General features: G+C 37.5%; 1 protein-coding gene across 1 annotated transcript in view; it reads right to left on the reverse strand.

Annotated features, from left to right (window-relative positions):
* LOC122323377 (hippocalcin-like protein 1) overlaps positions 1–12,311 on the reverse strand; it is a 313,600-nt gene extending 301,289 nt beyond the window's left edge. Inside the window, exon 1 of the mRNA XM_043217181.1 lies at positions 12,070–12,311. The gene's annotated coding sequence lies outside the window, so the exon portion shown is untranslated. The remainder of the gene's footprint in view (positions 1–12,069) is intronic.
* Positions 12,312–25,698: the final 13,387 nt, after the last annotated feature.

Here is a 25,698-nt window from a genome sequence, read left to right on the forward strand (position 1 = left end):
TAAATCGTGAAGAAAAAACACTCACAGTTGTAAACACCTACAGTTATCAAGCGACTTGGCCTGAGAAAGATGACACAGAGATGGAGTGTCTGAAAAAAGCGGTACATCGAGGTCAACCCTGAGCACATCTCCTCAGAGGAACTCAGGCTTTTAGAAGCACTTATGATTATGTGGGTCACACAGAAAGGGACCAGCGGCCTTCATCCACATTGGCACAGCATCAGAGCACGAGAGGAAAGAATAGAGACATGAGAGAAGGACACGCGCACAAAAGCACACAAAAACTATTTCACATTCCTCTATAAATGAGCCAAGTGCTTCTTTGAATATACATAGCGGCATAACTTACTAATGTAACTGAGAGCTGACATAGAGATCTTAACATAATCGAGATCTTAACATATGCAACATTTGGGCAGGAACATTAACTGAAGCATTTCACAAACCAGCAACAGATCATGACGTTAAAGGAAAATAGACAGCCACCTATTTGAAAAGGAATGCTGTTTATATTGAGCCGTATACTCATCAAATGCCATACACTTCAGGCAAAATAAAAAATAAATATACTAAAATGTTTTTGAAATACATGCTAATCATGCTATAAATGCACTTAATAAATACACCCTGCAAATGTACTTTTGGTATACTAAACTGATGAATTGTAATAACTAATTTTGTGCTTAGTGTACTTTAAAGTATATTTGATTGTGCTAAAGGTGAACTATTGCAAACTATTGGTAAAAAATCTCTTGCATTTAAAGACCTATACTGTACTTTCTTCACTGCACAAAAATGCTTTTCAAGACTAGATTTTTCTTGTCTTGTTTCCAGCCAAAATATCTACAAATTCTTCTAGACAAGACATTTTCTAGACAAGAAAACAATTCAGAAAAAAAAAACAAATCAAATTTAAATCAAAATTACTTGAAATACGCAAAATAATCTCATTTTCTGTTTGAAATAAGATTATTTTGCTTACCCCACTGCCAGATTATTTTGCTTGTTTCAGGCAAAAGTGACTTGATTTTGACTTGTTTTTTTCTTTGGCTAGAAAACTCTTTATTAGATATTATCTTAAATATAGATATTTTAAAATAAGATATTTTGGCTGGAAACAAGACAAAAAATCCAATCTTGAAAAGTGTACACTATTAAGTATGTTGTCAGTACATGTAAGTACACATACTGTAAAATAAAGTGCAATAATTCAAAGATAATACAGTCCTCATCAATACATTAAAACTCCTTTTAGACTTAATATTAAGAAATGTGCAAACAATTGTTTTTATCAGTAAGTCTCAAGCGGTATGTCAATAAAGTTAAAAGTTAAAATAATTAAACAAAAACAAAAGCAAAAATCGTCATGAGAGTTATTATTGCCTTACAGTGTCTTTATCAGCCAGAAATTTAATATTAGTTCATCTCTAAATGAAAGTCTTCAAGAATAAAACATTTCTTGACATCAACTTTTTCAAAGCCTCTGCAAACAGGTTTTATGCTGCAAGCAAAAGCCCAGATGGAAAAGCAGTGTTTAAAGGCTGTTTAAAGCATCCAGTTTCAAAGAATTCAAAAGCACTGAGATGTTAACATTCATGAAAAAATCAAGGTTCGCCTCTTATAGACGTGGAATTCAATAGATAACAATAGGACCTCTTAACAGCTTGTTGACCTAAGTCTGTAGCTCTATTAGCTGTCACCTTATTGATGCGCATTTGGCAGGGGCTTTACGTCGCAATATACACTTTATATGGAGCCTGCAAGTGCCAGTCCTATCCTCCATTCATCTGCCTCATACTCAGGCCAAAACATAATTCATCTTGTTATATCGGCTCCCAACTTTCCCGTGCAGTCTGTGAAGACAGCGAGCGCGCACACAAATACTTCAACACGGCAATGGCACTCATAAACGTCAGCTTATCTACTTCCCCTGAAACACTCTTCGGAAATACCACACAGAGGAGCAAAGCTTCGACCTGAAATCCCTTTAAATGCACATTAAAATTCAGATACGACGTTCGTTAGCTCTCTGCCGGCAAATAAACACTGATCACGTTCGACTGCAAGAAATGCACTTTTGACAGAAGCTATCTGTGAAAGAAGCACACCTACAGAGAGGCTGGACCACGAATTTTGACTCTCAGCCCCTCGGGATCTCTTCCCAATGTGGAAATAATGTGTAAGGGAGTGGGAAACAACAAAGAGGTTTAGCATTTGTCTAACGACCCCTCAGGCAGTAGCTTAAATACAATGAGTATGTATTAGGTTGCGTGCCATTGTTTTCCCACAGGGTATAAAGTGGTGATATCTTTTACAGAGTGCCCAAAAGAAACAAATGAATGATGGCTAAATTACAGACTGAAAGTAATCTAAGGACTTGTTTAAGTTACAGACATGTTACAAACTACAGTCTGTGCGAAAGAGAAAAATAGTGCAATGATAAAGACTGTTTTATTTGTGTTATTGAGCTACGTTTCTTGATGCACATGTATTAAAATGTGCTCCACTTCAAAAGGGATATCACTGAGAGAAACAGTTTAAAGGTAATTATATTAGAATCCGCATCAATGCCTGATAACATTATGTTTATTATAAGCACTGCAATTGTCATCTGACACTTTAATGTTTGAGCTGTTTAATCAGGGTGGATTCCAATTGGCTTACAATGTTTTTAACAAAAAAAGAAGAAAACTTTACTACAGCTGTGGTGTGGTCTCGTCTAGTTAGTTTAAATTCTTAAAATCTTTATTATGTAAACATCCCGATTCTTGTCACGGGTGTCAATATCACTTAAAAATAATACTAGCTAAAAGAATTGACATAAGATAAGTAAACAGTCAGTGATTAAAATAAGAATAAGAAACAATTACAAGCATGTATACATTTATACCACTTCGTATAACCTAGTTAATAGTTAGTATCAATTCCACACGAAGAGTGCCGTTTTTGTTTTGTTTTTTTACAAAAATGACCATGATTACTAATCAGATATTACTTTTTTACAACAGTTCAATACATAAGTTAATTAAGAGGACTACATTTCCTGTGTTTGCGCTATTTAAAATAAACAAACACAACTACAGCCTTTTTTTGTGTCTCTGATTCGTTCCTGAATGAATCATCCGTTTATATAATGATGATTCACTTAGTTACAGTGACTTACTGCCACCTACTGCCGATTTTTGTCAATTCTATGGCAGCAATAGAGGCTATTTAAACCAAATGCAAATAGCAACAAACACTATTTGAACTAAATAGCACATTTTCATTTAGCATAGATGGTATTTAAACAATGTAGCTATTCTATTTAAACTAGGTGAAAATAGCTGCATTTTTTAGTTATATACTACTTGTTGCAGGTGGCAATTATCTGCACCTCAGTATTGAGATGCATTATAAAACAGAATGCAACTTATTGAGTATAAAAGTTCATTTTAATTCAAATGATTAAATAGATGCTGTAGTTGACACCCTTATTGGGACAATAATTCTCTACACCTACCCTAACCCTAGCCATTACTTTATTTTAAACTTTTGGATTATTTCCTTCATTTTAAGTGAAAATAATTTTCTGTGATTTTAAATTTACAAAGGAGAAAAATTTCATTCATATTCAAACCCGCGTTGATCGCGTCAAAAGATGACTATCACGCGCTTTACCATCTGTGGCGCTAGAGCTCATGTCAAGTCTTCGCTTTTGTAATGATGTCTATCCCAGTCACATGTTGGTGGTTAGCTGTCCACGTGAGTAAAATATTGTCCAATAATCAGTAAAATACTAGAAAATAAAGAGATATAATTTTTGGTCAATATCGCACAGCCCTACTTCAATCTCACAACTCATAACTAAAATCTTTTTTTTTTCCAATTCCAGTACAGCTGACATATAGCAAATCAATGGCGCTTAAAGTTCAGCCAACAGAAACCCCTCTACAATTCGTTTTCACGTTGCATGATCCAATCAATTCCCAATGCATTAAATCAACCCTCACTCTACATTTTTTTTATTATATCCCATTTGACTCAGAAAGGTCAGATTACATAAGTAAAATGGTTTGTGAATGTCATTTCATGTTGACTTTAAAAAGAAATACTTCAGTGTAACCAGCTGCACCGTGCAATTTAATTTAACTTTTAGCCATCTGAAATGTCACTTTACTCTTATCACCTCGTGATAATATGAACTCCAGGGAATTTGGACAAGATTACAGAGACAGAATTGGGGAGAAAACGTATCCTAGTTCAGCCTCCACGTGCCTTTTATACGAACATAACATCAACATAGAGATATGTCAGCTGGATAATCTCCCAGCTGTACAAGCACAGATTAATTCAGATAACACCTTACTCTGCACGGACTGCTGACACAAATGCTCACGGAAGGCCTGCTATTCTGTTATTATTGATGGATTAAAAATGTATGGCAGTGCTTATCAAAATACTGCAATTAGCACGATTTGGATTCACCCCAGAGTGTTGATTCAAAACCTCTGCAAAACTACTGATGTTTAACAAATCTATTCATTTCTTCCAAATGTCCACCTGCTTGAAGTTGCTGAGGGATCGGTTTGTGAGTTCCTGCTGCCAGATCTGGTGGCGGTCTCCTGCCAACCAGTCTAGCACTGACTGTTCAGCCGCGAGAAGACACAAACACATAAATCACCTCGCAGGGCCGTGGAGCCGCCTGCTGCTGCCCGTTCCCCAGATCTACAGTATCTCCTCAAACCGGGCCTGAAGGTCATCAGTCACGATCAGGGTAGAGAAACAGACAGGGTTTGGGTCATAGCAGATTCCTGCACTGCGGTCTGCATTTTAGATCTGGAGAACTTGAATTATGGAGGCGACATAATTAGAATGTAACTTCTGCTGTGGATTTCCCATTTTTCCTCTGGGACGTGCAACGCAGTGGAGTGAAGCGAAGGCAGCGTGTCATCCATCCCTCCGGAGTTACCTGTTGCGTGAGTCCTTCTGCAGCTGTAAATCCCACTGACTGGGATTTGGCCATCAGCTCTCGGTGTACTGTCTCGAGGAACACAAATAGCTTTTCGCAGAGAGTCTGATCTTATTAGCGGAGGAGGTGATCAAGGTTGTGAGCAATTCAGTTTTCAAAGACTTCGTCCTGTCAATCAGATCTCCTACAACCGATGTCAAGAACGATATAAACACACAAAAGCGTGAACTGAATGTAATGTTATCGCACACTTACAGTCATTTGTTATCTGCAATTGATTGAAAATGTATTCAAATTTTGTTCTAATGTATATGCTACTATACCCTCTTTATTACTCAATGTCATTTTATGAATAATTGTTGTCTGTTGTCTTTGAAATATGGTAAGTGTGCAGACGAATCTACAGATTTTTGCAATTTAGCACATATAGAATAGATTCGTTTTAAATTATTATTATAGGTCTTACGTATTTGAAAAAACATGAGGGTGAGTAATCAATTTTCAAAAGGTATTTAAATTTTTGGGTGAACTGTCCCATATACTAAGTTTGTCTAAAAATATTATTCAAAAAGCCACATACACAGGGTTTTCTCATTCTTGCACTGGTTCAGTAAGGCCAGTGAGGTTTGTGCGGTTTCCTTAAGGCAAGAAGAACAGGTTATCCTGCTGACAATGGCATAAAAACATCAAGACTGATTGGAACATCTCTGAGCTCTGAGGCTCAGCCTGCAGTCACTTGTCTGAGCTTGTGAATTCTGCTAACCTGGTTTCTGGTGGTCTTCAGGCACTTAACAACTGCTAGACACACAAATCACATCTGTTCTTCCGACAGACGCTTGTTCCAATTGCCATATTCAGCCGGACTACGGACATGTTCCCTAAGCCTCCATTACCAACATTTCAGAATCCACTAATGAGGAATGAGAAAGCAGACAGTGGAGAGAGCATTAGCAGAAGAGCACCAGCTGTAGTCTCTGTGGCTACAGCTAAATCACATCAGGGATTTTATGCCATATTTTCAATTCAAATTTATTGAAACTATATTAAACCAATCTGACAATACAAATCATTCCAAAGCATATGTACATAGAATAGTGCTTTGAATTTCCCAGCAGGAAAGCCACTCAAGATGTTTAGTAAGACTCGTTAGAAACCTTGAGAGAAACCAAGACTCAGCTGAGGAGTCCACATCCTTAGGCTGGCGCATTTAAATGAACACAAACAACCTTAACGAGCTTGTGGGTGATCTTTATGGAGCTTTATTTAGCTTTGTTTTGAGGATGTTCCTTTTGGATAGAACTCATAAAGGCCCTTAGTCCAGTGTCATACTGCATTAACTTCAACTCCAGATGATGAAAGAGTGTAAACAATGCTAGCTTATACGTTTTTTCTTGTCTTTGTCTTACAACATTTAACAATAAAAGAAAATGTTGTGGTCATGTTTAACAAGAATATAATAGGAAGAATATTTTTATAGAAATTTGCTATATACTCATTTATTATATTTTATTTGTATATTTTAACAGATCTATAAAAATATTAGAATCTTTGTATTTGCTTGCAAAAAGCACAGAAATATAGTTTCCCTTCTCTTATTATTTTCAAATGTTTCTCAGGGGAAAGCACTGAAATATAATTTTCCCACCCGTTTTAATTTTCCTGTCCTTTTAGAGGCTTCGTACAAATCTACAAACAGCCTTGTCAACAAATAATAAACATAAAAATTATTTTGTGTTAAATTTCATCACTGTATTATTTATTATAAGAACCAGGCTGATTTGAGATCATTGGCCCTGAGAATGATCAGGTGACAGCTTTTATAGTATGTTAGAACTTTAATTCATTTTTTCTTCATTTTAAGGTCTGCTTCTTGCTATCAATAAACTATTGACTATATGTGTGTATGAGCACACTATAATTATATTACCATAACCATATTATACTAAAATATTATCTAAATTTGTAATATTCCTTTTAAATGCTATCGATTAACCATAATACTCAAGTATATCAGACACACTGGTATTGGCCAAAAATGCAGGCGAACACTAATATCCAACAAACATTAAATAACCTATATTAGCACGAGAAAAAAGTAAAGCCTCTTCAGGAGATATCTGGTCCCAGTTTATTCTGTGGTCTTTTTTTTTTTTGTCACGCCAGAATGTACAACAGATTTTGTGGAAGTTTCCATTAATGGAAGCAGAATGTAGCGCAGCACATTCCCATTTTTAACACTACACGCTAAAATGTGCCAGACTCAGAGGACATCCTCCATCCCACATCGTAATTATTCTCACTACACCTTAATTGCCCAGGGCATCGCAGTATTCAGGTCAAGGAGAACTGATCTCTCACTTCGCAGGTCTCCGGCAATGAACAAAACAGGTTTCAAAGTGGCCTGTCACCGTCAGATCTTCAAAGTGCTGACCCTTATAGATGTCCAGACTCGCTATGCCAACCTCAGCATGTCCCCTGACAGGACGGCAAGACAAGCAACTCTTTCCTATCACACCTGAGATGTCTATTCAAACTCGTGGCTAAGAGACTCGCTAAGGATACACTAAGGATTCATTTTCATGTGTGATACATTTAATATATACATATACATATACAATATATAAATTTGTTCATAATAAGCCTGTACTGCAGTGATATTCCCAAATAAGGATGCACTGTTCAACCTATTGTTTAGAGGGAGGGCTTGGGAAACTGTGTTAAGGGTTGGGAGACAGGGAAACAGAAATGTCTCAAAAAGTATGTTATTTGAGACATTATGGAGCCCACTATCCCATTTCCTGTCGCGATGAGGCCAAGACTAAAAATACACATCCCCTTTCGTCACAACGCAAATTGCCCCCTCAGCACGAATTTCTCCTTCAACCGCTATCATGTAGCACAGCACACAGTCACAGAGCAGGAAGCGAACCCCCACAATCCCCATGCCTGGGATCAAATGTGCCACACGGTTGGCTCACTTTGATCCTGTAATGGGTTGTTTCTGTGTAAACCGTGTTGACCTCACTAGACTACGAGAACACTATCTTGGCATGACTCAACAGCAGCGTATCAGACCAAGGGTGTGTGAACACTAATTGTGTGCATTGACCTTCAGCGGTTGCTCTCATTTTGTATATTAGAATCCATAGATCATTTGGGAATACTGACAATATGTGTTCATTATATAATGAGAGTGGGGGGTGAAGAGATTTCAAAGTTATAAGAGTCCTTGTGATTTAGAGGGTGCCCAGTGCCGCTCATGGAGGGCCAACGAACTGTCGAGATTAGCTTTAATTAAATACACCTCTGCCAGACACTCAAGTTTTTCAGAAGTAGAAACATCCAGCTGTGTTGGAAAAAATATTTACATAATGTTCAAAGAGTCGTTTTTATCAGCATTTCAAGTTCTATTTTTTTAGAAAAACGAATACAACAGTAGTCTTAAACCTTATACTATGACACCTAGTGGCATGGATGACAAACTACATAAAGTAAAAGCATTTGCAGAGTATTTAAATCACTTTGGATACAGCTTGTGCGGTATATAGGGTTGCCAAATCCACATTTTTTGCAGTAAATTGGACTGATTTTAAACTGTTGATTTTCTCCTGTGGGTTAAAATTCCATAAAGGTATGGAAAATAGTTATGGAAAATAACATTCCATATATATGATATTTTGATATTTGGGATATGAGCAGAGTTACTTTGGGGGCTACTACCCCAAACCCAGCTATCAAGACAAAATATGCATATAACTTCTGCATGTGAAAATCTTAAAGGGTAAATAACGGCAGAACTGTTTTGCCGAGAGTTTTTCTCAAGCTAAACAGTCAACATTGCAACTTGAATCCACTACACTGTTTCCTTTTTCTCATTTCCTTCTGTGGTTTCTAAAATTTCTCAAACGAGGAAACCCTTACGCAAGTGACTTTATATTTGCCTTTCCTCTTCTTATCTGTTTTTACAGCTAAGTCATCCCAAAACACCATGTATGACTCTCATCAAGTTCGAGAAGTCCTCCTAGCTCCCCAGTGTCAATGAAAGGTCATCCAAGAAATGACAGCAACAGGAACTGACTCACCAAGGCCCAGTTCATGCTGAAAAATAGCCAATCCATCTGAGCAGTGGGAAGATCCACTGACAGAGCCAAAACTACGGCAGACTGGACATACAGAAGCACTGTGGGTCAGCACGACCTCACAAGAAAAGAAGATAGAAGCACTTGAAACAACTTTTCGGCCCTCTTAATACCAAAGTTCTGGAGGTTACCATACTTAAGCAGGGCACTCATGCTTTTTTAGCACTAGCCACAGACTTTATGCGCTCTTATGCAACCAGTGAGCTTAAAAAAACAGCATGACATTGATTGCATTTACTCACAGACAGAGGCTCACCGAGAAACACTTGAGCACACAAAAACACACATCCTACCACACAAGTGTTTTCTGTAGAACGACATAGGATTTCTCAGAGAGCTCCTTAGATTCAACCGCAGCACGGCTGCTGAGAGTAATTGGTCTTTCTTTCAGCATCCTAATGGAAGGCACAGAGCAAGGCTAGATCTGGCTATACCACGGAAAAGGAAGCAAGAAGTTCTCAGAGGGGGGCAAAAGCCACATCCTCCCTTGAAAAGGTTCTCAAACTCACAATCACATCCCACAGCGAAGCCACAATCGGGCTGAGTGGAAGGCAGTGGTCAGGTGAAAGGAGCACGCAGGGCTTGGTTACTCACAGGGTTCAAATGAGCAGTATAACGCTGAGTCACACTAAAGCAAAAACTGTGAAATCTGAAATTTGAAATTTGAAATTCCTCTAACAAATACTGTAGGCCAGAAGTAATGGCACCTGATTTCCATATCTTTAATTACAAAGGGCACTGTAATGTATTCAAACAACTTGCATGAGCGTCATCTTTATCTCAGATTAAGTGCCATGACTAATATTATCACTAATGTCCATTAACTCACAAGCCAGTAATGTGGTGTTTTATGGACCAGTGTTTCCTCTATAACGCATGTCATAAAGCTACATTTTATGTGCAGCAAACCGTAGCTTCTTTGCAGCGAGTGCATTTACTGTCACTTATTGTTGCAAAAGAACAAAGTGGATGAGATCCACCTTTCATTCAGCCTTTCGCCGATGCCAAAGAGGATTGTGTGCTTCGGGCCACTAAAGAAAACAGCAGAGTGAGAACTAATGAGACAGCTAATGAGACCACGAGATTTCTAAGAGAAATGCAAGGAAAAGCCCCGACGGGAGATTCTAGCCTTACAGAGGCAATGCATCATGTGTCTCAAGCACTGATCGCATACTTTAAACGGTGCTGTTAATGACATGCAGAATCTACAAAGCCCTTGAGTCACTGGCATCTTTTATTTTCTCAGTCTACACTTTCTTCAAATAAATGGTTCGTCCAAAAATCTGTTTAGTGTCATTATTCAGTATTCACACACTGTTCAAAAACCCTTATGATTTAGTTTTTTCCACCGAACATAAAAATAGAGACTCATCCCGCTCTTTCCACAACTGTGGTCGAATTTAATTTGCTCATCATTCAAAGCTATCATATGGAATATAGCGCAAAACTCATTTTAAAATACATTTATGCTGTTCTTTGTCTATTTGTCTTCACAGCACTATTTGGGGGAGTGGGGGTGGAGGGGGGTGCTGTGTAACAACTCAATTTTGGTTAAAAAAATAAATAAATCAAAGGCTGCGTTCAGCGTCGTTTTAAATGAAATTCTAGCAGCTCAGCCCCCAACCAAATCTATCAAATGAGTCCAAACACGCATTAATCTTACACACTTATCAGCACATCTTAAGCAAAAAGAAATCCCTGACCCCACCCTGACCTGATGTCATATCCCTTCCATCGATCAATGTGCGACTTTGAATGAAGCATGTCCTGAAGGGATTCAGTGGGACCAGCAGCCTGATTACAAACAGACTGTAAGCCTGCCTTTCCCACTCTTTATCTTCTTACATAACCGTAGCCTTAACAAATATCAATGGCATGGAGAAAACCCATTCATATGCAAGTGTGTGTCACTCAAATTTATAAAAGGACGGTTTTTGAAAGGAAAATTTTAGACCCCTAGGACCTGTAGGCCCCTAGAACCATAAATATATATATATTTAACGTTTAATGTTTAATGTTTAATTTATAATGTTTATTTAGTAACTGCGAAGCAATAAGAAATGTGCTGCCGTCTGTTGGTAGTAAGGGGTTTCATAAATATCGTACAGTAGCCAATGGTACACTAGCTATTATAATATGCAGCATATATTTTTAATCGAATCGATTAAATAACAAGCCGGTTATTTTAAAATCATCGTAAAATTGCGTCATAAACACTCATTCAGTTGTGCTACAGCACAAGACTAAATATCATATGTCACTTTTTTGGCGAGATTGTTGTTGATCAACACACTGCTTTTGGAGTCTACTGCAGCGTAACGCACGTTGTCGAAAAGCGCGCTGCTCTTAGTAATAATTGCATTTGCACCGTAGATAGCTGGTTCGGAATATTTTTTTTTTTTGCATTGGCCACTTTTCGAGCCACCGTCTGATCCCAGCAGCCGAGGGCTGCCCGCGCAGGATCCGCGTCCCGCTTCCTCGAGCTCTTCAGAAGCGCAGTTTGAACAATAGCGTCGCCTGACCGTCCAAACAGAATTACTGGAAGCGCGCACATCCGTCGAGCGCGACCCCTGACCCACCTCGGCATTCCTTACATCCGTCATAATCACAAAAACTATGAATTCATTCATAAAGTACTGTTCGCACGACACGGAGGCTGCACAACGACCCCGATCCCGTGTTGTGAACTATCCATCAATGGAGCAGAAATAATGCGCTGTTTTGCATTCGCGTTATTTACGCGTTTCTTTCTTAATTCTGTTTGTTCGGTCGCTTTTTCGCAACTGCGGGCTTCACTTTCGATCGTCCCCCGTATCCTAAACGGCTCGTTATTTTCCGCGTGCTTATGATGGGATGCTATTTGACGATACGGACTCGCTGCAAGAGGAGAACCAACGTTCCGTCATTAAGAATTAAAAAATATGAATATTTTACAGTAAGTAAGCAAGGCGCGTTGACTGGACATCATAACAGGCTTACCGTATCCACGAAAGGCGAAGTTTCCCTCGATGTGTTGATATGTCGTGGAAGGAGAGCAGACTCTTACGGTCCAGCGATACTGTCTACTGCTGCCGCGCGCTGCACACCATGTTACCGGAGGAACACGAGCCGCGGCGCTGCTCTGCTGGAGGAGGAGGCTGTGCGTCTACGGAACTGCACCGGACGAGCGGATTTAAAGCAGGGGAGGGTGTTGGTAGGATTACGTGGTGCCGCTTTAATAAGATGTCACTACGCCGAATGGGACCGCTGCTACTGTGTCAGGGTCCTTGGTGCTTCTTTTAGAGGTACAGCAACACCTAGCCTAAAATAATAATAAAAAAAAAGATCATGTGGGAGTCACGAATGAAAACTGACTCCTGAAAAGCCGTATTTAAGTTAGGGTCCAGGAGTATATAGTATATTATGTGATAGATAGATAGATGGATGGATGAATGGACGGACGGACGGACAGATAGATAGATAGATAGATAGATAGATAGATAGATAGATAGATAGATAGATAGATAGATAGATAGATAGATGATAGATGGATGGATGAATGGACGGACGGACGGACGGACAGATAGATAGATAGATAGATAGATAGATAGATAGATAGATAGATAGATAGATTGTCACATAACAATTTTATTCATACAAATTAGCAATTGATAGATAGATAGATAGATAGACAGACAGACAGACAGACAGACAGATAGATAGATAGATAGATTGTCACATAACAATTTTATTCATACAAATTAGCAATTGATAGATAGATAGATAGATAGATAGATAGATAGATAGATAGATAGATAGATAGATAGATAGATAGATAGATAGATAGATAGATAGATGTTGAATTCTGAGTATACATACTAACATTTTATCCTTACAAATACGTGAAACAAAAAGGGAGCACTGTGCTATTCCTTTTTGGAGTTGCGATTCTCTTTGATTTATATGTGATCTCATTGCATGCGGCCCCTAGAAGCCTGGGGTCCCGGGCTGTGCGCCGCACATTGGCTATGAGGAGATGTCACTAATGAGAGAAGAACAGCGTATGGACAAGATGAGGTGAACTTGTGTCTCTAATAGTCTCACTAGACACTACAGTATGTAGACAACACATTTTCCTTTTAGTAAACAAATGAGTATGAAATACAAGAAAGCGATGTGGACGCAAACCACGAGATCTCTCTGGTGTGAGACTAAGTAGCTTTAAAACCTCTTAATGCATGATCTTAAAGGCTACCAGGCGGGCAGAGCTTTGACAGAGATCCGGCTAATTAACAGCTTCCCAGCAGGATCTGCCTAAGATGCGTGATGATCCACCAGGAAGGCAAACATCTAGACAAAAAAAAGAATAATTTTTCTCTCACAAAATGACGAAAATAGTTTTAGGATGTCAATGCATGTTGTACAAAACCTCTCACTGGTAAACAAAACCTGATTGATTATTAAAATAGAGTAAACTGTAAAAAATTTCATATAGGCTAACTGCTGTTTTTGATCATGCATTTTGTATTTAATTCCATTTAATTTAATGACACGTCTGTCTATCTAACAACAACATGATAGATATATAATACTAATTAGTAGTAATTTTATTCATTTATTTTTTTGTTTTTAATTTGCCACTGTCCTAGGTTTTACCCATTTGTCGGTAAGATTTTTTTTACTGCTTTAAAAGCTTTTTCTTTTATATCTTTTAATATGTACATCAAAATAAGTGTGTTGTTAGAATGTTTACATAACTATTGTGTTGCACTGATTGACAATGTAACATTATTTGAACCACATTTCTGCATTTTATTCTACAAACACGTACTTTAAACCTTAAAACCTTTAGATGGACGTACAATCACTTTTGTACGTTTTTTTTTTCTTTTTTAGGTCTTTTACCCACATACATACATTCACGTACATACACATATTATATAAAATATATATTCAAAGTATATTCAAATAGATTTTAATCGTTGAATTGAAGGGCTGAATTTTTAACAGTGGTGTTTTACATTCCAATTCTAACAAATTAAAATAGCACTGTTCACTGAAATGAATAGGAAGTTGAATGGTCTGCTTTAAATATCATGCTGCTGGTCATTATTAAGTCTAATCTCAAGAAGCATGACTGAAGTGTCTCATGGAAGACTGGGCAGAGTACTTGAAATAACATTAATCAAATCCTGGGGGAATAGACCTTGAGGATGATCACGCTATGATCTATGAGAGCAGGTGTGTGTGTGTGTGTGTGTGTGTGTGTGTGTGTGTGTGTTTTGAGCGTCCGTTTTAATGTTAGATAGAAACGACTGGTGTGGAGTCTTATCCCAGGCCAAAGCTCTGACTCAGCTGATGTTGATTGCATTAGTGTTGCTATATCTTCAGCTCCCTCCTCTCTCCTCTCCAGCTCTCTCTATGTGAATAAGAAACTGTGTGATTGAATTTCTCCACTGCTCCTCATCCGATTGCACCTCTTAGTTTGCAAGCTGTGTCAGGCATTATTCTGTTTCTTAGGCAAGCTCCAGAGACAGACTTGCGTTTTCTCATTTCCAATGTTATATGCATTGCCTTTTTTTTTTCTTCCAGGGCATTTTTGGATTTAAAATGCACTGTACTCAAAAGCCTAGGGCATATTACAACAGCCCTTCCATAAAGAACAAAGCACTTTTCACATGCAAGGAAATGAGTATTATAGCTGGAGCAAATCAAAATTAGAAATGCTGTAAATCTGAATGGAATCGAATATGTAAACGTCAATGTAATCAGTCTGAAAATGTCCCTGTAAAGCTCAGAGCGAGAAAAATAAATAAATATATATATATACATAAAACAAATTGGACATTATATGACTTAAATGAACTGGACAAACAAATCAAAATTAGACAAATCAGATTCAAATCACAGTGAATCTGAATTGAACCAAGAAATTTATTTGTAATTTGTAATTTATGTGTAATGAGTCTGAAAATCAAGAGAGAAATATATGTAAACAAACCTTGAACACCCACAGAGAATCGAAAAGAAACTGAAATGATCAGTGAATCTGTGTCCATATCCAGCCCATCAATATGAATGTGCAAAACGGAGAGCCCTACGCTTTAAATAGCAGAAAGCATAATCAAATTAGGCAAAATATAATAAAAAAGAACACAAACAGCATTAGATTCTGTGATCACAGAATCAATTATCACTAACCACCATGAATCTTCAACATTAAATTAGCACAAACAGGCAGTCTTTTTCACAGAGCAGTTCCCTGTCTGATTGCAGTTCTGCTAGGTAAAACACACCAAAACAGACCAAAGGAAACGCACGCAGGGTTACTGGTGTTACATTTCTGCCTGACTCAGAGACCTGTGAAGCAGACGGCACTTTCACCTGGCCACTGTCTCGCTCAGCGACGGCTAATCCTTACGCCGTTCATGTCACCTCTGCTCAGTTATAGGGGATTATCGGGTTGAGCTATTTCTGGTGAAACAGGACGAGCTGCTCCATAATCTTAGTCGAAGCTTGACCAACCCCATCACAGTGGTCACTGAACACAAGCACACAGGTCTTAACACACTGCCTCTCAGAGCACAAGGTGACGATTGATTTAATGTGCTTTTCACAGCCGTAATGCTTAAAGGTGCTAGAACACCTCTCAATAATCGCCTCTGAACTTGAATGGAGCGGATGTTCCTGTATAAACCAAAAAGCGCAAAGGATTATGAATGAATGCACGAACAGTTGAATGAAACTAACGGATGAATGAGAAGAGCTTCTCAAAGCTCTCACTTTACTCGTGCGTTCGGCTTATTCGCAGTGCATTATGAGAAATATTAAACTTAGATGTTCTCTGGACAGCCTTAAAGGAACACAAAAGGTCAAAGAAGCTACCAATCTGCATGGAGATTTATTTGTGTACTTTGTGATTCACAATCACTGACCTTAGCAGAAGCTTCTTAGTTTCATAAAGGCATGTCTTCTGTCATAGGCACCTGTGGCCCACGTGGTCTAACAAAAACAAATGCTGGCCAGAGTGGAGGAAAGTGCCTTTGCCATGTGTTGTCCATGATGTGTAAGTCATTTAGACTCTGCAGCCTCCCTCCATATAGGATATTACTGTAATTACGATATTGGCAGGGCTGGGTAATGTCCAGAGGAGAACATCTCTTTCAGCAGGGCAGGGCAGAGGATGAAGCTCAGTTCACGGTGGCACATTAGTGAGAGTGCTCACAAAAGCAGATTAATAAACCGTGATTTGGACCTCACACCCTTTCTCTCAAATTAATAAAAGAAGGGCTGGGAATTGAGGAACAGAGCTTATTCAGAAAAGCAGGCAATGGTTCTTGCACATGCATTCTTATCCTGAGATGTGAATGGAACACTACTAACATACAGAGTTTCCTGTACTTTACTTTACGTCTACTGAATCTGCTGCACAAAATATGCAGGCCAGCCAGTGGGTCTAAATGCATATTTATGATATCCAACTTGGGCCTTGGATATCATATCATGACAAAGATTTCAGCAAGGTAATGGATATGACAACGGTTTATGTATTAGGTCTATAGGTCTAAAATAGATCTACTATGAGATCTATGCTAGATAATTGTTGATGCTGCAAAGCAAGCACAGTATTTAAGACATACTGCTGCTGCACAAATATGTAGTAACCCATAGCAGATCTAAAGAGGTGGAGGGGGTGGGGGTTTCAGAGGAACTCTGAAAGCACGCTGTGAAATGCTCTAGAGGATGCTAACCAGCTACTGAAATTTGAAGCAGGTTTTAATTCTGGACATGTGCTGGTTAAGATTTCTAAATTGCATAAAATGTGCAGGTTTTGACTTTGTTTTACTATTGTTTTCATAATTGCTGAAGCTGCTTAGAAGGAAGTTGGACCAATACCGTTCAGACGTTGTACATGATTTACCAATCAATTTACCAATCATTACCAAGAAGGTGAGATCTATATGGTCAAAGCAATGCAAATACACATACATATAAATATAAATATAATATATGATGACTGCAATGAGCACTCCAATAGGTAAACGAAACCAACTTGTTGAGGAAAGAAGGCATATGGTCACCCTGGAGAAAAAAAAAGTTAAAGAAACAGTCTCAGAATTAAAGACTCTTGTGAAGTACAATTAATCAATCATAGAGTTATATATGTAGTTATAGTACTGTGATTTTACTTGATTATTCAATAAAAATATATTATATATATTAAATGTTTCGGAAAATAATAAAATATTTTGAGTTTTTTATTATTGTTAGATGCACTAATAAAAGCATCTTACAACCTTTACTATGAATTAAATGAAAAGTCAACAGTGAGAATAAAAAGAGCTTGGTAATGGGCAAAGAATTATCATAATGAGTCGTGATAAAGAGTAATGAATTAACATAATGAGTAATGAATAATGGATTATCTGTAATTTGGCGCAACAAAACATTCATTACAAAGAAATATGAGATGTCTAACAAATGTACTTCAGTGGTAATATGTTGAAAGCTACATCAGAGTCGGTTTTTCTCGGGTCGCAGAATTTTAAATATTACAGGTTTACTATTCAACACGTGTTGTGCAACAAGGACGAGTCTGTATGCTTGACATCAGGATCGATATCGAGTACCTGACGATTCTCTTCCCTCAGTACATAGATGGGGCGATGGCACTGGTGCATATTAATGGGTCGTCAGTGACACCAGAGAAAAACGACGGTCAATTTCTATTGCAATGTCAATATCAAGGTGGCACCATTCTGGCCATTTAGCGTTAGCCTATAAACAAAAGCAGCCAAAGATGATCAATTACGTTCAGCTGTATGAGAGGATGAATTTAAAGGTAAGTGGTAAGAGCACTTGCGGTAGGACTGTGTGAATTATTAAAATGTTTGTCATTGTCACTACAGCTTATAAGAAACATATTGCCTTAAAGGACAAATGCTGATGTAATGTTGTGGGAAAACCTCTGTCATGATATATATTCCACTATGTGAAGCCAAAAACACAGAGCATCTGCAATGCAGCCCCGGAGTCAGCCTAAAGTCTTGTATAACAGCAGCTGAGCAACAAGAGCCCGAAAAATGAAAAAAAGAAAACAAAGCTAAATTAATAATGATGGTGGAGCCCACCAGCAGCAGGAGAGTGTTGCTGCAATATTGATGAGATCTGAATAGGAACAGAGTCTAAATTCTATGCTCGTCTGTATGGAGGCTTAGAAGTGTCGTGAAAAGCTTGTTAGCGATGTAACATACACTGTTACATGCTTATTAAGCTACATAAGGCTTCTAACTGACAAGGCCAGGGCATTTACATGCAATATTCAGATTTTCTATTAAAGCATAAAAACGGATGCGCACACTGAAAAACCTGTTAGAATGCAAAGGTAAATATGTTTACACGGTGAGTAAAATTGTGGTAATTATCTTATTACAGATTACTAATGTCAATTACTTGGTGAAAATAACATAGTTTAAGGTGTTTTCTCACCCTCACACATTGTTGGGTTATTATGCATAGCAAACAATGTAAAACCGTATCCATGCAAATGCACTCAGAGTGCTTTTAGCAAGGTGATTTGCATAAAAACGTAATTTTTCCATATTTCCTGCAAAGTTTCGTTCAAACGTTGTGCTTTTATTATTCCTGGTTCTCAAGGATGTACAATAATCAACACGAGCACTGAATATCAATACGTTTGCTTGGGTTGCCTTTTCACGAGTTGCGATCAATATGCGCTATCCTCAAAATGACCCATCAATTTTTGCGCAATATCGCTGGTTTATGTAACCCTTAAAATGCAGAATTATTTATAAAGAGTGGAGGGATGAAAGTGTTGACATAAGAACTGTGAAAAGTGTTGAGACGAGTAAGTAGCAGTATGAGATTAAACACAAAAGTTGCTACTGCTAAGACAGAGACATTTATGAAGGTTGATTAAGATGAACGATGGTGTCTAAGCAGCTTCCTCTGATTTACTCTCTCGCTGCTCTCTTGAGTCTTCCGCACAGACCCAGAATGCTCCTCATAAAGTGTATTTCTCACCTATTATCATCCAGGCATACAGTGGCCGTTTTACTCAAATGGGTTTAGTGTTTCTCACAGGACAATGATTATTGATGCTAATGAATACAGTTTTGACGTGGCAGTTTGTTTCCCCTGTTCATTCACACAAAGACACCAGTCAGTGCAAGCCCTTCATCAACAAAAGTCACATACACACACACACCCAGGAGAATTCACTTAGCAGTCAGAAAATGAAAGGAAATTAATCAGGTTTACCGGAGCGTATAGGCCTATTTTTTGTGTTTAAAAGAGCAGAGCACAAAAAAACATTCAGATTAGTAACTTCATGATCATATGATTCAGTCAGTGGCTCTCTAATGTTCGGTCGTGACCGACAAATGGGTTGCAGGTCTATTTTTCTGACAACAGGGAAACACTGTTAACTGGCAATAATAGAATGCTATCGCGAAAGAAAATAAATGCAGTTGTAAAAATTGTTCTTTTAAGATTAATAATCGATTATAATTACAAGAAATTCTGTAAAATGTAACGACTGTGTCTTTTTACTACAAAAAAACTGCCAAATTCATGATTAACATACAGGGAGAAAGTGTAAACTATATAACCAGATATTTACAGTAAAATGCTGTATTTAGAAATGCTGTAAATAGAACAAATCAATGTAAAATTTAAGTCAAAAACTGTAAACTGATATTCCCAGAATTCCCTGCGTGACACTCCACGTGAGGATGAAAGAAACTCAGGTAATTTGATCTACTGAGAAACAGACTCCACAGAACCCCTCCACCCGTCTTTCCTTCTTTCGGTCTGCTCAAAATTATTACATTAAAAAAATTTGATATCTTTGAACTGGGTACGTAATTGACATAATAAATATTTACCTGACTGTAAATAAATTGTTATATCTGGTCTTATTCTGTTTTAATCTGTCATTATTGACTATAGAATAATCAAATATCAGAAGAATGCTAATTAGAAACAGGAAAAACTACCAATTTGCATTTCAACCTAAATTCAAGGTCATAATATAATGGAATCAGATTAAATAATAAAATCGGTCAGATTTAAATTTAACCTAAAACCGTTATAACATTTTATAGTAAGAATTTTATTGTGAGATTTTTGAGTAGGAAAATAAATGATCAATCTCTTAAAATAGATTATAAAATATGTTTTGTGGACATCAAAGACTGTGCCTCCATAGTAAATAAATTACCTTCCATCACTTGAAGTAGCTAAAATGAATCAGTCATGTATTGTGTCCTCATCCTTTAAAATATGAAGGAAATTAATCAAGGTAAAAAATAAATACAAATAAAAGTAAAATATAGAATAACTCTATACATGAACCCTGAGCTCAAAGGGAACCACCATTTTACCATTTTATCTTCTGTTAGACCTAACATCCCAAATCTGAACCTATTACATAAGATGATGTGAAGAAGAAGTGAAGATGAACTTTATCTTGCCATCAGGCTGAAAGTCTGAGTGGTTGGGAATAAAATTTTCAACAAGAAGTATGATTTGATGGGCATAATTCAGTTCATGTCATTGCAATGTGAATCAGTTTAAAAGGAATCCTTAAGCATAATTTATAACTTAAGATACTCATCAATAAGAGATTTGTCCATTTAATTAAATGTACAACCAGCATCCATAAGGCAGAAGTATCCAGTGGCCCCCAGAACATGTATAATCTTGTCTTTATAAAAGTATCACGACTAAACAAATCAGTAATTTCATGTTCTTCAAAGCCTCCTCTTTCAGCTCTTGATCAAAGTATATCTTCCCTTTCCAGCAACTGTCAAATCCACAGAGACTGAAACGATTACGGAGCACGAGTCACATGCACAGAGCTGCCCTCTTGCTGTTGAATACGGCAAGGTGTCACAAAGCACTACATCTGACTACTTTTTTATGAAAAAATGTGTTAAGAAATTATGTATAAATGTAAATTAGGGGGCTCGCTATTGCAGCAGACACCTACAGTACACCAGGCTAGTCCGTTTGTGTATGGCAGTAAATCCTGTTAAAGTGATGCTGTAGAGGAGTAATTGGCTTGATGTCTTCCCACGACTCTGGTGCCAAACTGTGACGCTCAGCTGATGCTGTACCTCTAGAGAAATTCACCGAGGTGGGTTAATGTGCTCAGATAGGAATCTTCTTGTGAAGGGTCTCATGACTCATCCTCTCTCTGAAAGCAACTTTGTGCTCAGATCAATATTCAGTATCTTGTGTGGATATCAAAATGTGTTTTAGTAGTGATCTTCGGAGGTCTGCTGGGCAAAAGTGCGTATCTCTTTTCGTACGCTTCTCAGCTGTTCAGTGAGGGGAACATCACCCATCTATTATGCATGGGAAGTAATGCACACTTTGTCTGTACTGTACGGTGCAACTGCGAAAAATTGAAAACAGCCTGAAAATGTTATCTTGTATGAGTATTAATTAAAGAGCTTTGCATATTATATCCTCATGTTGTTTCAAACATGCTCTCCCATTCATGAATAAATCATTTTTTTCAGTAAATATATACTGTGTGTGTGTATATATATATATATATATATATATATATATATATATATATATATATATATATATATATATACACACACATATATACATATTTTCTCCAATTCAGAAAGCTAAAATTTGTGCTGCTCGTAGTAGATTGTGCTCATAGTAGATTGTACAACACTGACACCTTTTAATCCTTTTTACACAGTTTTATAGAGTTTTGATTAATAAAGTGTAATTTTTACACAATTACTATTTAATATCACATTGACTTTAAAACAATATTAACATGCTGGGAGATTTCAAAACCGATACTTTTAAAGCATCACACGTATCCAGCTTCATATCTATGGGTCGCTCACAGAGTACAGAGGCGTATTTGAAAAGCAAAGAGCTCCGGTTCAAATACTGTGTAACTACGGTTCAACAAATCTGTGTAAAAAGAAGTTGAATTTTTTACATGTTTTGCATTTGTTAATACTGTCTGCTAGGTTTAGGGTTGGATTTGGTGTGGGCATATTTTCAGCATGATACAGCTTTAACTTTTAGCAACAGCCCATGTTTAGTTCAATTCTGAACCATCGCAATATATACCTATTACAACACGATCTTAATGTGCAAGGGTTCACGTGATCGAACCTGTGTTTTAGCACCACGTAAGGCATGTTAAACCGTTGTTGCACAAAAAGTGTACAGAGGTACATATTTTTATGCGACAACGTTACATACAGGAATGATACCACCTGACTGATGATAACTGATTTAGCAGGTATTCCTACTAGTGTCCTATTTAGTATGGAAAAGACTGCAGGGATGTCAATGCCATAATAACTGGAATCCCACTGATCTCAGCTTCTCATTTTCTTTACCAAAAACATTTCTCTGTTGCTGCGATGCTGTTTACTCAGAGGACTTCACTGTGAAAACTACTGTACGCGGATCTCTCACCCTTTCACCATCTCCGCCATCGCATTTCATTAGGAAATGTCACCAGTTCTTGTCATTTGTTTAGCAGAGTGTCTCTTTTTATCTGGGTCTGAACTGTCAGATCACAGCCTGGACCAATTTCACATCTGACTCCTCATTACGATGAACAATGGTTTTGACGTAATCATGTTGACTTTCAATAAGTGCTAATCTCATCACTACGTCCTTTTATGTACAAATACTTTGTAATTTGCTCTGTTTACAAAGTTATCAGACTCAGCCCTAAATAATTAAATGAGGAATGAAAGAGGATTTGAAATCAAACTCCAGCTTATTGGCTAGTCCCTGAAGTGCTGCGCAATATATGATCCAAGACCATCTATTTAAAAGGCTCATGATCAAAGAATAGAGTTCAGCATAGGCTCTATCTATGTAAACATCAATCACATTTGCACCAGTCCTTCGATTTAAGTCCAATTTGAGACCAGCTTCACATGGGAGCGATTTTAATTAATGTGGATTGCCCTAATTAGCCTCTTTGTGACTGTCTTAATTACCAGGACAAAAACCGGGACACCCCAGTCTGAATTAGCGTCATGCTAGTGGATTCTGAGCTTTATTTTTATGCAGCAAGGTCAAATGTTTCCGTTCTGCTCTCCTTGCATTAATGAGACTGAATTTGCATGTGTATTGAATCAGATCTGACAGATTATCGTTCCTTCGCTAATCTCTGCGACTGGTATCCAGGGAATATTTTTTTTTTCGAAACAAAACTCTAGATCATTAACATATTATAGCAACAAAGTAACTAGAGGATGAAACTTCGCCAATTGTCAATAGGGGAAAAAAAACAATTTTGTCTTCTTTTCAAGAAAAAGTATGGCAGCCTGTTATCGCCTGTCATCATAACATGTAAAAATGTAATTGCTAATGAGATATGAGTTAAAGTTGAAATGATGAGAAAAGAGGTCACGCTGTGAAATACAGATTTCCAAGAAAAGGTTGCATTAACAAGAAAAAGTCATAATTAACAAGAAATAATCAAGAAATAGAAATTTACAATTGCTAGAAACAATTTAGGAAATTTTTAAAAATTAAAATAACCAAACATTTGCAACTGTGAAATATAAATTTCCAATGACATGAAGTCAGTAAAAAAAGTAAAAGTCTGTATACTGTGAATTGTCACACTATAAGGTAAATTTGCAATTACGAGAAAAAGTGGCAATAACAAAATGTCACAATTACAAGACATTTGCATTTACAAGAAATAAGGTTTAAATATAATGCTGAAAATGTAAAAAAAAATTTAAAAGTTGCAATAACAACAGAAAGTAACAAATAAAAAAAACCATTAATTGCATGAAAAAAAGCTGATATGTATATGACGTTGCATCTACAAGAAATAAAGTTGCAATTGTAAAACCTAAAGATCCTAAAGTAAAATAAGATTGTGATTATGAGAACGTTCTGGAATATCCCACACTGCGAGATATAAAGTCTCTTGCCTTCCACAAGTGAGAGACTAACGATGACCAAGAATAGAAATGACAAAATTACAAATTCATAAAGGTCTACTGAAAAGCAATAGATTTTCTATGTACAATGAATACAAGTGGCTTTATGCAGCATATTTATGAATTTCAGTTGGATCCTCGGCTCTCAAAAGAGATGAAGAAATATTAAAAATCCTCTGAACCTCAGAATTCCCAGCATCGCCTGAAGCAGAGGATTTGCTGCGTTACAGAAGTTTGATGGCCACGTAGCAAGAGTCAAAACAAACATGACTTGACAGAGCTGATGTACTTAAAGTCGTATGCCGAACAGCCTTTGGCAGCTCAGGAGCCTTAATTAAATGGAGATTGAAGAATGAGAAGCTTCGCCAAAAGGATTGGGCTTCCATGGCAACAAAGTTGGGAAGGTTTAATTTATGTGTGAGGATTTTCTCTCTCTCATTCCCCACATTAAGGGAAGTCTCAATAAAGCATCAGTGAATAGTGATGACAATGCTTCTATTGGAGGGCCTTGTCACCCAGGGCTACTCATTGGTCTGAAGATGCAGCTCATCAGGCACCGTGGATTTGGTTATTGGTATGGCCTAAATATAGCACCGGGGCCGCTAACAGATGAGAGCCGACAACTTGTCCCTGGAGAAAAGGAGCATTTACAGAGGCACTGTGGCAGGGGACATCTAGCAGACATGCATAGAACGGAGGAAAATAAATTGGTGTTTGAATTCCATTCCAAGAGCAATATTGTTGAGAGACTTTCAAATCCAACATAATGTCAGTCATTGATTAAGCGGCCAAACGAAAGAATCCCAAGCAGTGCTTCTCAGGCTTGCTGGAAATTTATTATTAAGCCAACAAATGAAATCAGTGAGTAGTGAATGTCTGAAACCTGCTTTCATTTCAATTTTTCTAATGGTTTGACTGATCAGCACAATTTGAAAAAAAGCAGCAAGGTGTATATTGACTCATTTGGGATGCGCTTTAATTTGACGGTCCACTTTAGACAATCTGTTGGCTGTAAGTAACTTTGTAACTAACTCTCATTAGATTATTTGTAGACTGCTAGATTACAGTTAGTAGAATGAGTTGACATGCAGTTGTACAGCTAATATAGTCAACCAAATGTCTAAAGGAGAACGTCTAAGTAAAGTGTATATTTGAATTTATACAGCAATTTTATTCTGCTTCTCGTATCTGATTGTCTCAGAGCCATTTGATGCAATATTCTAGTGATAACAGGACTGCAACCGATTCACTGTTTGCGCCGCTCCGCTGTAATTTTATAAATAATGCAGTTTTTGAGTCACAGAGTGTAGTTTCGAGTAGTGTGGAGAATACGCTTCAAATAGGCAGTTTGCTAAAAAGATAACATCTATTTGAAAATTAGCTTCAGTGTTTTCAGAGATGTGAGTTCCAAGGCGTCAGCAGCCGTTCAGCGCTCATGCAGCCTCAGTCGTCACTCCAGCTCTCTTTCATAATACTCTATATAATACAGTGAGCTTTTAATACAGAAAAACAACAAGCTTTTAATGAAGCAACTCAATCTTTATTAATTCCTGCGGCTCCGTGCCTGCTCCCAAATCACAGCTGTACTGATATACAGCCATATCCAACCTGCTCTCAGAAAAATACATACTTCTGTGCACTTTTT

This window comes from Puntigrus tetrazona, chromosome 19 (assembly GCF_018831695.1).
Source record: "Puntigrus tetrazona isolate hp1 chromosome 19, ASM1883169v1, whole genome shotgun sequence".
Taxonomy (NCBI): Eukaryota; Metazoa; Chordata; class Actinopteri; order Cypriniformes; family Cyprinidae; genus Puntigrus; species Puntigrus tetrazona.